The sequence below is a fragment of the Staurois parvus genome, unplaced genomic scaffold (genome assembly GCF_062004578.1).
Source record: "Staurois parvus isolate SC_StPar_1 unplaced genomic scaffold, SC_StPar_1.0 ptg000160l, whole genome shotgun sequence".
Taxonomy (NCBI): Eukaryota; Metazoa; Chordata; class Amphibia; order Anura; family Ranidae; genus Staurois; species Staurois parvus.
The window spans coordinates 1,232,519-1,246,075 of NW_028317956.1; the positions used below are offsets into that span (position 1 = coordinate 1,232,519).

The following is a 13,557-nucleotide window of genomic DNA, read 5'->3' on the forward strand; positions in this document are numbered from 1 at the left end:
GGCAGAAACCGAGCCTGAACTTTGCTGCCTAAAAAAGTGGCTCCATGATATTGAGGCCCAGCGACTGCAGCGCCCGGGGAAGGTGCAAGACTCTGCGTGCTCGTCATACCATGATTTGACAACACCAGCTGTGTGAATTGGAGGAATATCGTCCTGGTAAATGGCGCTGTCTTCAGGAAACAATGTCTGCACCACGGGGACTGTGTACTATTTGACCATAGTTGCTGGCAGTGACTCCACCTTTCACAGAGATGATGGGGCCTACAGAATACCAAGATATGTCTGGCCAAACCATGACTGCACCACCACCATGCTTCACTGTTGGTTGGCACCAGTCAGTCCTGGTCGTAAGCTTGGGACGGTGTTTGCCGCACATAAACCCATCTGGTGGTTGGGAGCAGTGTGAAGCTCGAGTCATCGGACCATATTACAGTCTTCCATTGATCGATAGCCAACCATTTATGGGTGTTACACCGCTCGCTGCTCTTCTGAGCATTAACCGGTTCCCAACCACGCTATATTCAAAGGACGGCTACAGTGCAGTTGTGTAATTCTGGGATGGCGTCATTCCAGAACACGCCCCCCCCTGTATGCCCCCAGTGGCACGCACCTGGCGCCGCCGGTGATCGCTGCGTCCTACAGACGCTGTGTCACTTCCTGACATCATTGCTTACTACTTGTGAAATCTGTGAATAATCACAGAGGTCACATGGTACAAGGCTATTCATAACAGCCTTTTACCATGTGACAAGCTGTGACCAATCACAGCTCTCACAGTATTTCTTAATGGCTGAGAGAAGGAGAAATTATTGCTTTTACAGCCTTTATGGGTGTAAAAGCAATCAGTGCAAAAAGAGAAAAAAAAAAATCATCACCCCCCCCCCAAGTAGTACAGTGTCACTATGGTGCCACTGTACTGCTAGGGTGACGGTGTGTAAAAAAAAAGATAAATAATATAAAAATGTAAAAAAGATTTTTGAAAAATTTATAATTTTTGGTTATAAATTAATTTTGGGGGTTTTTTTTTTTTTTTTTTTTTTTTACTAAAAAGATGAATACATTTTGGCCAAGATTTATGAAAAGATTATTTATTTGCAAAATTTTCTAAGAAACGTTTTTTCAAAATGTTTGGACTTTTTCATTTATATAGCAAAGAAATAAAAATACAGCGGTAAATAAATACCACCAAAATAAAGTTTTATCTGTCTCAAAAAAATGCTAAAAAATTCATATGGGTACAGTGTTGCATGACCGCGCAATTGTCATTCAAAGTGTGACCGCGCTGAAAGCTGAAAATTGGCCTGGGCAGGAAAGCGGTAAAAGTGTCCGGACTTGAAGTGGTTAAAGAAAATAGTGTTCACACTGCATTCCGTAATCGTCTGATTTATTGTCTTTACATTATCTTCAGTTTGTTTGGGTTCTCCAAAAACTCCTAATGTGCACTTTAATTATGGTCTCTGACCATGTCTCAGACACTGACCATGACTTGGAGCGTGTGTGCAGTCTTTGACAGCTTTCTGTGGCATTACTTACACTTAATATTATGCGTGGCCCTTTGGCAATGTCAGGGGCCACACTTGAGGCTTCCTATATGAAGTAAGTTGACTTGACTTCCACAGGTGCACAGTTGTCTTTCCTTTTGCTTCTGTGTTGCTATCTTCAACTGCTGTGAGTAAAGAAAAGTAAGCTCTGTGTTGCTCAGGTTAGAGATTGCATGGTGGTTAAATAGCACCTAGAAAACTTCCCACCCCCATGTGACAGCGCTGGGCCAATCACCAAGCTGTCACATGCTCTTCCATACCTAGAGGTAGAGAGAATTTTCTTTACTGCTGGTACTGGATAGGGAAAGGTATGTACTGCTGGGGAGGGGGTGTTCAGATTTACACTTTCTGGGAACACATGTAACTTTCTCTTTGAATGGCACCCCAACACACTAAGGCAGTGTACCTGTATTGTAGCATACTGCAGAGTATGGTAGTGTGTTGCCATGTGGTAATTTTCAAAGAAAAATAAAAACGTTTGTGTTTTAACCTTAATGCATTCCCTGAATAAAGTTAAATAACTCCCCACAAACTGTTTCCCCCTATCCTCCCATCCTAGACACTTGTCACAGATCCAGCGCTATGCCTTGCTGCAGGTCTTCTCCCTTCACTTTTCGGTCTCACAGGAGACTCAGGCAGGCTCCTGCAGCTGTCAGTAAAATCCGGTGAAGAGGGAGCAGGGGGCATGGCCCAGCTGTGGTGTGCTTGTCTATGAATGCACACAGCCCAGCCATCCAAAGCAGTGTGATTACGATTACAGTGAAGCGCGTACACACAGAGCTTACAGTGAAACAGCACGCAGTTTGATCGCCCCTCATGTTAACCCCTTTCTGCCCAGTGCCATTAGTACAGTGTCAGTGCTGTTTTTTTTTTTTTTCACTGATCACTGTAATGTTGTCAGTGACACCAAGTCAATTCCCCCCCAGTGTCAGAATGCCCGCCGTAATCCCGCTATAAATCACTGATCGCCGCCATTGCTAGTAAAAAAAACAACAGTATCTATACCACCACTTGTAAACACTATAACTTTCACATAAACAAATTAATATACACGTAGCATTTAGCAGAATTCATTTTGCCCTAAATTTGACAAAATTAGATTTTTTTTTTTATTTTATTTTTTTTTGCTGGACAAATTTAATAGCAAAAGTCAAAAATATTATTTTTTTTTTTTGCTTTTTTTTTTCTCAAACTTGTTTTTTTTATAGTGCAAAAAATAAACATTGCACAGGCGATCAAATACCACCAAAAGAAAGCTCTTTGGGTGCAACGTTGGGTGCAACGTTGCATGACCGCACAATTGTCAACGCAGAGAGTAAAAATGGCCTGGTCAGCAAGGGAGGCAAGTGACTAATTGCACATTTTGGTTCTTAAACTTGACTTTGTCAGTTGAGGAAATCTGACCAAAAAATCTGTACCAGTAAAGGAGACTGTAAATACTGCCACTGGCTGACTGCTGAGCTCCACTCTACTGAGAGAAACCCACCACTGAAAATTCAGCACCCAGACGGCAGATGAATAAAATTTGGATTTTTGAGCAGCCCATAGATTAGTCATTACATTTTTTTTCCTTTGTTCAACCAGCAGTTTGAACAAAAAAAAAGACTAAATTTTCCCATCCACACACATCCTCCCCACTGAGGTAATGTACACTGACACCAGAGAGGGGAAATTAATTCTCCCACTGACACCAATGATGGGGCACTATTCCTTCCCCTGACACCAATGATGGGGTACCATTCATCCCACTGACAGCAATTGTCATTTTTTTTTTCCCCCCAAACCTATGGCATTAATTATTCCCACCAATGCCAGGGCATTTTCTACTCCCACTGTCCACGGTCTGCCCCCCCCTAAAGTTTGAAGGGAAGTAAACTGGCCTGTTGTTTTGAAAGTTTGGAAACCTGTGGTCTAAGGGGCTGTGATACTTACCTGACTCTCTGCTCCAGCAAACTCCCTGGATCCATACAAGTGGTCTGCCACAGCCCTCTCAGTAAGCTGCTTCTGGCTGCAGGTACACTCTTGCCTCACCATGTACAATACAGGGTTAATAGCCCTGCACTGTATATGATGATACAGAGGGGCCCCCCACACACTGGAGGTTCAGGAAGAGAGGAGAGTGCCAGAGCCTGATGGAGTTGGGTAAATAATACAGCCTCTTATGCAACCCCTGCGCTTAAAGCAGAATTAAACCTCCACCCAAATTTTTTTTTTTTTAATTGGGCCCCAGGAGCTTTTTGTCGCAATGTGTTAGTAAACATCTTCGCACATTACTGTATATCAGACTTGCCTGGCAAGCATGGGTGCTGCCATCTTGTCCTGGTCTTCTTTTCAGGTTCCAACTCTCTGCTTGGTTGTGGTATAGAGCAATGTTGTAAATGTTGGGTGAGCTCTGCATGCGTGACCCAGTGTACATAAACACTGACAGGCAGAGAGAAGGGTTTTTAAAATGCTTTATTGCCATATGCAAATATTTCTACATTAAACAAGTATTTGGGTATGCCAAAACAATCCGTAGTCAGTAAAAAATACGAACATCCAGGGATGTTTGATTCCTATCGCCTGATGTCCGGGACATGTAGATCTGGGCAAGTCGAGTTCTTTTTTTTCTACCTTTTAGCCCTGCTGCAGGCAAGCAGCAGGCTCACCTGTCAGGTGGAAGCATTTGGCGGCAGCGCTGCTGCCCGATTGCTTCCACACAGTAACATCCGGACCCCGTGGTGCGACCGCATTATATTCAGTGGAGCACAGGGGAGACATCCAGGGATGCTTCAATAAAGAGACCTTGTCACCAAAAAATCATCACATAGGGGACTTTTTCTCCTGTGTGATGAAAAAAAAACAAATTAAAAAAAAAAAACTTTTTTTTTTTTTTTCCAATTGTAAATAATGAAATTTACACCCAAGCACATGCCCCTCCAAAATTGAGGCGCCCCCCCCACCCTCACATATACGCACATAAAAGCACACGCTGGGGCGCCTATGATTGAAAATGTCAATTGTGATACACTTGTCACATATCGCCGCGCATGCTAGAATGAGAGCAATAATTCTGGCACCAGACCTCCGCCATAACGCTAAACTGATGATCTATAAGGAGCTTTAAATGTGTCAACCTATAGAAAATATAGGGTACTGAAGTTCCTCGCCATATCTCGAGCGCGCACAAATTTAAGGTTTGACAAGTTGGATATCTATTTACTCCGGGCAACCTCATCTTTTATATTTTACAAAAAATAGGGTAATTTATTGCTTTTTTTGTACCCTAAAATATTTTTTACTGAAATCTTGTGGTAATATCATGCAACAGAAAAAATTGAAACTACCAGTATTTATTCTCTAGGGCAGTCTTTCTCAACCAGGGTGCCTTGAGGTTTCTTCAAGGGTGCCTTGACAAAGTGTCTAAAAGTTGCCCAAAACTAGTATACAAGCCAGCAGGTGGAACAAGCCTGCCTTTTAGTTACACAAAGCCACAAGTTTTCATTGTGTACCAATACGACCTTCTAGCCGCCGGGAAGAAGGGAGGAGGAGATAAACAGCGCAATGTGAAAAATATTAAACATTTAACCACCTCCCGCCCGCCATATAGTAAAATGACGGATGTAAGGTGGTTCTCTCGTACTGGGAGGACGTCATATGACGTCCTCCCATTCTCGCCGCGCATGCGCGGCTCAGGGAGCGTGCAGCGCGGCGATCGACGGTGCGCTGTGTCCCTCGGACACAGCGAATCACTGATCCACAGAAAGAGACGAAGATGTCGGCTTGGTCATGTGATCAGCTGTGTCCAATCACAGCTGATCACATGTAAACCGGGATATGCCGGTTATCGGCATTTCTCTCTTCTCGAGCTGTCACGCTGACAGAGGAGAGACGGTAATCAGCTTTCCGCAGAGGGGACATGTGCACTGATTATCAGGGCACTGATGATCAATGTGCCCTGATGATCAGTGTAGCCCCAGCAGTGCCAACTGTCAGTGTTCATCAGTGCCTCGTGCCAGTGCCCATCAATGCCACATATCAGTACCTACCAGTACACAATGCCACATATCAGTACCTACCAGTACACAATGCCACATATCAGTGCTCATCTGAGCTTCCTTTCAGTGTCACCCATCGAGAGGAGAGGAGAGCCAGTAATCGGCATTCCGCGGAGGGGACATGTACACTGATCATCAGGGTACTGATGATCAGTGTGCCCTGATGATCAGTGTAGCCCCAGCAGTGCCACCTGTCAGTGCCCATCAGTGCAACATATCAGTGCCTACCAGTGCACATCAATGCCACATATCAGTGCCCATCTGACCTGCCTTTCAGTGTCATCCAACAGTGCCAGTCAGTGCCATCTATCAATGCCAATCAGTGCCAGTCAGTGATGCCTGTCAATGTCCATCAGTGCCTCCTCATCAGTGCCCATCAGTGCCACCTATCAGTGTCCATCACTGCAGCCTCATTAGCGCACATCAGTAAAGGAGAAAAATCACTTATTTACAAAATTTTATAATAAAAACTAAAACATTTTTTTTTTCAAAATTTTCAGTGGTTTTTGGTTTAGGAAAAAATAAAAAACCCAGAGGTGATTAAATACCACGAAAATAAAGCTCTATCTGTCACAAAACAATTATAAGAATTTCATATGGGTACAATGTTGCATGACTGCGCAATTGTCGTTCAAAGTGTGACAGCGCTGGAAATTGGCCTGGGCAGGAAGGGGGTATAAGTGCCCTGTAGGCTTGTGGTTAAAGCCCCTTTTTGTTTTTAAAAGCCCCAGACATTCCTAATATCACCTCCGATTTAAATACAGTTTTGGTTAAAAAAAAAAAATTTCTTATCTGGACAAGTAGATTATCATAAGGGACAAGTAGATTGGGGCACCGATTTAGTCCCTGGACAAGAAGTTTTTTTCAAAATTTCCACACCCCTGATACCATGCACTCCCAACATTTGACATACTAAGTGCACAACCCTACATATACTGTCCTTCCAGAACTGCAGGACTGACAGGTTTGACAAACCTTGTGCTTATTACACATCAAAATGAAATGTGAATACTACTGATCTACTAGCTACACCTCACCTTGTATAAATCTATCTAGTAAGTGTCGCACAGTAGTAACCTGTAACTTTATACCATGTGTTCAGTCTTATATTTCAAATCTGTATATATATTAATAAAAAAAAGTCCAAGTGTCTATATATCCTTGCAGACATCTATAAATCATGATGCTGTATTTATTTTCACCTGTGCAAAACTGTTTTCCAACCTTCCACTGTAATTTTTTTTTAAATTCTCCAATATATTCTTTCACCACCTGTATATATTCCTTCCACAACATTTACAGTATATTGCCAAAATTAATGGGACGCTTGCCTTTACACGCACATGAACTTTAATGGCATCCCAGTCTTAGTCCGTAGGCTTCAATATTGAGTTGGCCCACCCTTTGCAGCTACAAGAGCTTCAAATCTTCTCGGAAGGCTGTCCAAAAGGTATAGGAGTGTATCTATGGAAATGTTTGACCATTCTTCCAGAAACACATTTGTGAGGTCAGACACTGATGTCGGACAAGAAGGCCTGGCTCACAGTCTTCGCTCTAATTCATTCCAAATGCGTTCTATCGGGTTGAGGTCAGGACTCTGTGAAGGCCAGTCAAGTTCCTCCACCCCAAACTCGCTCATCCATGTCTTTATGGACCTTGGTTTGTGCACTGGTGTGCAGTCATATTGGAACAGGAAGGGTCATCCCCAAACTGTTCCCACAAAGTTGGGAGCATGAAATTTTCCAAAATGTCTTGGTATGCTGACGCCTTAAGAGTTCCCTTCACTGGTACGAAGGGGCCAAGCCCAACCCCAGAAAAACAACCCCACACCATAATCCCCATTCACCAAACTTTACACTTGGCACAATGCAGTCAGATAAGTACCATTGTCCTGGCAACCGTCAAACCCAGACATATCCATTGGATTGCCAGAGAAGTTTGATTCGTCACTCCAGAGAACATGTCTCCAGTGCTCTAGAGCAGGGATCTCCAAACTTTCTAAACATACAGGTGAAACTCGAAAAATTAGAATATCGTGCAAAAGTTCATTTATTTCAATAATGCAATTTAAAAGGTGAAACTAATATATGAGATAGACTCATTACATGCAAAGCAAGATAGTTCAAGCTGTGATTTGTCATAATTGTGATGATTATGGCTTACAGCTCATGAAAACCCCAAATCCACAATCTAAGAAAATTAGAATATTGTGAAAAGGTGCAATATTCTAGGCTCAAAGTGTCCCACTCTAATCAGCTAATTAAGCCATAACACCTGCAAAGGGTTCCTGAGCCTTTAAATGGTCTCTCAGTCTGGTTGAGTAGGAATCACAATCATGAGAAAGACTGCTGACCTGACAGTTGTGCAGAAAACCATCATTGACACCCTCCGTAAGGAGGGAAAGCCTCAAAAGGTAATTGCAAAAGAAGTTGGATGTTCCCAAAGTGCTGTATCAAAGCACGTTATTAGAAAGTTATGTGGAAGGAAAAAGTGTGGAAGAAAAAGGTGCACAAGCAGCAGGGATGACCACAGCCTGGAGAGGATTGTCAGGAAAAGGCCATTCAAAAGTGTTGGGGACTTTCACAAGGAGTGGACTGAGGCTGGAGTCAGTGCATCAAGAGCCACCACACACAGACGGATCCTGGACATGGGCTTCAAATGTCGTATTCCTCTTGTCAAGCCGCTTCTGAACAACAAGCAACGTCAGAAGCGTCTTATCTGGGCTAAAGGAAAAACAGACCTGGTCTGTTGCTCAGTGGTCCAAAGTCCTCTTTTTCTGATGAGAGCAACTTTTGCATCTCCTTTGGAAACCAAGGACCCAGAGTATGGAGGAAGAATGGAGAGGCACACACTGCAAGATGCTTGAAGTCCAGTGTGAAGTTTCCACAGTCTGTGTTGATTTGGGGAGCCATGTCATCTGCTGGTGTTGGTCCACTGTACTTCATTAAGTCCAGGATCAATGCAGCCATCTACCAGGAGATTTTGGAGCACTTCATGCGTCCTTCCACAGATGAGCTTTATGGGGATGCTGACTTCATTTTCCCGCAGGTCTTGGCACCTGCCCACACTGCCAAAAGCACCAAAACCTGGTTCAATGACCGTGGGATTACTGTGCTTGATTGGCCAGCAAACTCGCCTGACCTGAACCCCATAGAGAATCTATGGGGCATTGCCAAGAAAAAGATGAGCGACATGAGACCGAACAATGCAAAAGAGCTGTAGGCCGCTATGGAAGCATCCTGGTCTTCCATAACACCTCAGCAGTGCCACAGGCTGATAGCTTCCATGCCATGCCACATTGAGGCAGTAATTGCTGCAAAAGGGGCCCAAACCAAGTACTGAGTACATATGCATGCTTATACTTTTCAGAGGTCCGATATTGTTCTATGTACAATTTTTGTTTTATTGATTGCATGTAATATTCTCATTTTCTGAGATTGTGGATTTGGGGTTTTCATGACCTGTAAGCCACAATCATCACAATTATGACAAATCACGGCTTGAACTATCTTGCTTTGCATGTAATGAGTCTATCTCATATATTAGTTTCACCTTTTAAGTTGCAATACTGAAATAAATGAACTTTTGCACGATATTCAAATTTTTCGAGTTTCACCTGTAGAGCCAGTTTACTGTCCATCAGACTTTCAGGGGGCTGGACTGTGGACATTGGGAGTAGAAATTGTCCCGGCATCAGTGGGAGTAAACAATGCATCTTTGGTATTAGGGAGCGGAATAGCGTCCCTTCATTGGTGTAAATGGGAGGAATCGTGTCCAATTGTTTGTGGGACGAATAGTACCCCATCATTTGTGTCAGTTTGAGGAATAGTGCCCTACTGTTGGTATCATTGGGGGGAGGGGGGATAGTGCCCCATCGTTGGTGTTGGTAGCAGGAATAATGCCCCATCATTGGTGTCAGGGGGAATACTGTCCTATTGTTGGTGTGAGTGGGGGAAAATGGTGCCCCATCAATGGAGTCAGTGGGATGAATAGTGCCCCATCATTGGTGTAAGAGGGAGAAATAGTGCCTCATTGTTGATGTCAGTAGCGGTAATTATACCCCATTGTTGGTGGGAGGAAAGGAATCGTGTCTTGTGTCAGTGGGAGGAAAAGTGCCCTGAGAGCCAGATAAAGGCAAGCTAAGGGCCACATGTCGGTGTGCTTTACACCACTGCATCTTGCTCTATTCTTTGCACTTGGTGATGTAAGGCTTGGATGCAGCTGCTCGGCCATGGAAACCCATTCCATGAAGCTCTCTATGCACTATTGTTGTGCTAATCTGAAGGCCACATGAAGTTTGCAGGTGTTAAAGCTATTGACTCTGCAGACAGTTGGCGACTTATGCGCAATGTGCACTGCAGCATGTGCTGACCCCGCTTTGTCACTTTACGTGGCCTACCACTTTTGTTGCTTCCACTTTGTTATAATACCACTAACAGTTGACTGTGGAATATTTAGTAGCAAAGAAATTTCACAGATGGACTTATTGCACAGGTGGCAACCTATCACGGTACCATGCTGGAATTCACTGAGCTCCTGAGAGTGACCCATTCTTTTACAAATGTTTGTAGAAGCAGTCTGCATGCCTAGGTGCTGGATTTTATACACCTGTGACCATGGAGGTGATTGGAACACCTGAATGCAATGATTTGGAGGACTGGCCCAATACTTTTGGTGTTATAGTGTATATGCTCTCACTTTATATTCTGACCTAACAGTAGGTCTCATGCACTTGCCCCTTTAAGTGGGGTCTCCTATTCCATGGTTGTTATGCCTTTTCTCCAGCTTATTTATGCTTCTTAACCACAAGCCTACAGGGTACTTATACCCCCTTCCTGCCCAGGCCAATTTCCAGCTTTCAGCACTGTCACACTTTGGGTGACAATTGCACGGTCATGCAACACTGTACCCATATGAAATTTTTATAATTTTTTTTGTGACGGAGCTTTTTTGGTGGTATTTAATCACCTCTGGGTTTTTTTATTTTTTTTCATAAACAAACCAAAAACCACTGAAGATTTTGAAAAAAAAAAGTTTTTTCTTATGCAGGCCATAGATGGGGAGAAAAACTGCAGATTTTTCTTTTAAAAAACGAAAAATCGGTTGTTCAAGTGGCCGACGTTACCATCAATGGTAAAAAAATCGGCCGATTTTCTACCCGTCTAGAGCCGGCAAAAAGTGTCCCTGCAGAGAGCTCTGCTATTTCTTTGACAGTTCTCTGACAGTTCCTTGACATTTATAGAAGTTGCAACAATGTATCTATTTGTTTCCATTTAGGATACAGATGTTTTTATTCGGAAACAAATAGATACAATGTTTCAACCGCTGTAAATGTCAAGGAACTGTCAGAGAACTGTCAGAAATAGCGGAGCTCTCTGCAGAGACACTTTTTGCTGGACTGGAATTCTTCTTATTTTCATCCTTCTTCTTCCTCTTCTTCCTCTTCTTCCTCTTCTTCCTCTTCTTCCTCTTCTTCCTCTTCTTCCTCTTCTTCCTCCTCTTCCTCATCCTCTTCTTCTTCTTCTTCCTCTTCCTCATCCTCATCCTCTTCTTCTTCTGCATCCTCTTCTTCTTCTGCATCCTCATCCTCTTCTGCATCCTCATCCTCCTCTTCTTCTTCTTCTGCATCCTCATCCTCCTCTTCTTCTTCTTCTTCATCCTCATCCTCCTCTTCTTCTTCTTCTTCTTCTTCATCCTCATCCTCTTCTTCATCCTCATCCTCTTCTTCATCCTCATCCTCTTCTTCTTCATCATCATCCTCATCCTCTTCTTCTTCTTCTTCATCATCATCCTCATCCTCTTCTTCTTCTTCATCATCATCCTCATCCTCTTCTTCTTCATCATCCTTCTTCTTCTTCTGCATCCTCATCCTCCTCTTCTTCTTCTTCTGCATCCTCATCCTCCTCCTCTTCTTCTTCTTCTTCTTCCTCATCCTCCTCTTCTTCTTCTTCTTCTTCTTCTTCATCCTCATCCTCTTCTTCATCCTCATCCTCTTCTTCTTCTTCTTCATCCTCTTCTTCTTCTTCATCCTCATCCTCTTCTTCTTCATCCTCATCTTCTTCTTCATCATCCTCATCCTCTTCTTCATCCTCATCCTCTTCTTCTTCATCATCCTCTTCTTCATCCTCTTCTTCTTCTTCATCATCCTCTTCTTCTTCATCCTCATCCTCTTCTTCATCCTCATCTTCTTCTTCTTCATCCTCATCCTCTTCTTCTTCATCCTCATCCTCTTCTTCTTCATCCTCATCCTCTTCTTCATCCTCATCCTCTTCTTCATCCTCATCCTCTTCTTCATCCTCATCCTCTTCTTCTTCTTCTTCTTCATCCTCATCCTCTTCTTCTTCATCCTCATCCTCTTCTTCATCTTCTTCTTCATCCTCATCCTCTTCTTCATCCTCTTCTTCATCCTCATCCTCTTCTTCATCCTCTTCTTCATCCTCATCCTCTTCCTCTTCTTCTTCATCCTCTTCTTCTTCATCCTCTTCTTCTTCATCCTCTTCTTCTTCCTCATCCTCTTCTTCTTCCTCATCCTCTTCTTCTTCCTCATCCTCTTCTTCTTCCTCATCCTCTTCTTCTTCTTCCTCATCCTCTTCTTCTTCATCCTCATCCTCTTCTTCTTCATCCTCATCCTCTTCTTCCTCATCCTCATCCTCTTCTTCATCCTCATCCTCATCCTCTTCTTCTTCTTCATCCTCATCCTCTTCTTCTTCTTCATCCTCATCCTCTTCTTCTTCTTCATCCTCATCCTCTTCTTCTTCTTCATCCTCATCCTCTTCTTCTTCTTCATCCTCATCCTCTTCTTCTTCTTCATCCTCTTCTTCTTCATCCTCATCCTCTTCTTCTTCATCCTCATCCTCTTCTTCTTCATCCTCATCCTCTTCTTCTTCATCCTCATCCTCTTCTTCCTCATCCTCATCCTCTTCTTCCTCATCCTCATCCTCTTCTTCCTCATCCTCATCCTCTTCTTCATCCTCATCCTCATCCTCTTCTTCATCCTCATCCTCATCCTCTTCTTCTTCCTCATCCTCATCTTCTTCTTCTTCATCCTCATCCTCTTTTTCTTCCTCTTCTTCTTCATCCTCTTCTTCTTCATCCTCATCCTCTTCTTCCTCATCCTCTTCTTCTTCATCCTCATCCTCTTCTTCATCCTCATCCTCTTCTTCCTCATCCTCATCCTCTTCTTCATCCTCATCCTCTTCTTCTTCTTCATCCTCATCCTCTTCTTCTTCTTCATCCTCATCTTCTTCTTCTTCATCCTCATCCTCTTTTTCTTCCTCTTCTTCTTCTTCATCCTCTTCTTCTTCCTCTTCTTCTTCTTCATCCTCTTCTTCATCGTCTTACTCTTCTTCTTTTTCTTCTTTTTGTCTTCCTCTTGCAGGTCACTGCTCAGGCGCAGATTTTTTATTGGTAAAAAATCGGCCGATTTGCCCACTAATTGCCGCGAAAATCGGCCGATCGGCAAAATCGGCCAATTTTTTTTCCAACTTTACCGAAAAAAAAAAACGGCCAAAATACCGAAAAACGGCCGACCAAATCGCCCACTAACGATCCGAAAATCGGCCGATTTTATTTTCGGCCGAAAAATCGGCCGATTTTCGATCCATCTATGGCCTGCATTAGTTTTTGTTATAAAATTTTTGTAAATGAGTGATTTTTCTCCTTCTTCACTGATGTGCGCTAATGAGGCTGCAGTGATGAGCATTAATGGACACTGATAGGTGGCACTGATGGGTACTGATGAGGAGGCATTGACCGGCATCACTGATGGGCATTGACCAGCATCACTGATGGGCATTGACCGGCATCACTGATGGGCATTGACCGGCATCACTGATACATGGCACTGATGGGTGACACTGAGAGGCAGCTCAGATGAGCACTGATATGTGGCATTGTGTACTGGTAGGTACTGATATGTGGCATTGATGGGCACTGGCACGAGGCACTGATGAACACTGACAGGTGGCACTGCTGGGGCT

General features: G+C 43.4%; 1 protein-coding gene across 1 annotated transcript in view; it reads left to right on the forward strand.

Moving 5' to 3' along the window:
- INTS11 (integrator complex subunit 11) overlaps positions 1–13,557 on the forward strand; it is a 54,577-nt gene that overhangs the window by 813 nt on the left and 40,207 nt on the right. The gene's annotated exons all lie outside the window — the stretch shown is intronic.